The 1,682-nt window shown below is 43.4% G+C and overlaps 1 non-coding gene across 1 annotated transcript; it reads right to left on the bottom strand.

Annotated features, from left to right (window-relative positions):
* Positions 1-324: 324 nt before the first annotated feature.
* On the bottom strand, positions 325-397 carry trnav-cac (transfer RNA valine (anticodon CAC)). The gene has a single exon. It is a non-coding gene; the product is annotated as a tRNA-Val (tRNA).
* Between the last annotated feature and the right edge of the window lie 1,285 nt (positions 398-1,682).

The following is a 1,682-nucleotide window of genomic DNA, read 5'->3' as shown; positions in this document are numbered from 1 at the left end:
ATTCAAAATCTTTAAAATAATGACATGCAATGAATTAAACTGTGTGTCGGGGGATGGGGGTTGGTGAAGATTATTTGTTTTATTCCCCATTCATTAACCGACAGCGTTGTTTTGTAGAATTGTTACTGAGGGTCAGTGGAAACTTCAATAACTGAACTTTAATCATTCGAGGATTTTAAATCATTGATGACGTTTTCTCCCTCATCTGTCTTTACACACTCTGCATTTGGGAGACTGATTTAAAATGTTCAGTGCTCATGCGACAAGGAACCTGGGGCGACTTTTGTTCAATTTATTTCACGCCAAAAATAGCCTCCAAAATAATGTTTCTGCCCGGGCTCGAACCAGGGACCTTTCGCGTGTGAAGCAAACGTGATAACCGCTACACTACAGAAACGCTGCGATTCAAATAATCTCAGGAATATAACTAGAGCGTTAACCTACACAGCTGGCCGATACTTCAGGAGCTGGTTTTCGAGAAGAGAATGATGGTGCTATATTTAGGAAGGCTGTGAGTGTGGCAGGAATTGATCTCGTGTTTCCCAGACTTTACAAATAGGAACAAGGAGATGGCCATTTAGCAGCGAGTGGTTAGGATCTGGAATGCACGGCTTGAAAGGGCGGTGGAGGAAGTCTCAATCTTATCTTTCAGACGGGAGTTGGATAAGTGTCTGAAAGAAAAACAATTGAAGGGCTACGGGGGAAGGGCGGGGGAGTGTGACTCGCTGAGAGTCGCCACGGGCTCGATGGGCCGAATGGCCTTCCGTGCTGTAATCATTCCATGATTCAATAAGTTAGTGGCACATTTCATAGTGTGGGTGGGAGCACAACATTCCAAAGGGACATGGATTGAGTCGGCAAAACTAGAGGCATCTGATTCAGGAGATTCGTGGGGTGCAGAAAATCGGGTGTTTAATGACTTTGAAAGGAACATTTTTGTTTTGTGTCGTTTCGGTCATTGAAATATTTGTGAAAGGAATTTTTTGCAGAAAGGGATGCAGCATTTAACCTTCTGCCTTAACACGTCTTTCTGGGTGTCAGCTCACATTTCGTTTCGATGTTATTCTTCCAGAATTGCTATTTTCTTTGGTGTTTCACAATAACCAGACACTTGCTCTAAAGTCAGTCTCACTGTTTCCCCAGTCTCCTGTTGATGTTACCAGCAATGAACATTTTGACCCAGACCCCGAAAGCACAGTGTGTAAAATGGTTTATGGTTTCAGAGTTCACTTGCAGAGCACAGAAGAAATGATTCAATTATGGAATTCCTTCAGTTAGCATTTCTTTAATTGTCCAAAAAAAGATTGTGGTTTCATTAATGATGATTCTCGATGAAAGCAATATTAAATTAAAATAAATGCAATCGCCCAACGTGGGGCTCAAACCCACGCCCTTGTAATTAAGTTTCTCAGGTTCTACCGACTGAGCACTCCGGGCTTCTGGCTGACGCTGGATTTAATCGCTCATTGCAGCCAGGTGCCTGTTGGCCACCCGCAGCCTGGATACACTAACGTCCAAACAGTACATTGACTGTCGGAGTGGGACCGTGCGGTGCTTCAGAAGACAGGTCGAAAAAGCAAAGTCACTGATTCAGTCCCATGTGCTCCTCCGATCAAGTATAGCAACACGCTAAAAATGCTTCAATAATGGTTACACCTGAGCTCCACATTTGTCAATTAGTT

Source organism: Pristiophorus japonicus, unplaced genomic scaffold, assembly GCF_044704955.1.
Source record: "Pristiophorus japonicus isolate sPriJap1 unplaced genomic scaffold, sPriJap1.hap1 HAP1_SCAFFOLD_29, whole genome shotgun sequence".
Taxonomy (NCBI): Eukaryota; Metazoa; Chordata; class Chondrichthyes; family Pristiophoridae; genus Pristiophorus; species Pristiophorus japonicus.
This window is presented reverse-complemented; position numbering and strand designations above follow the sequence as displayed.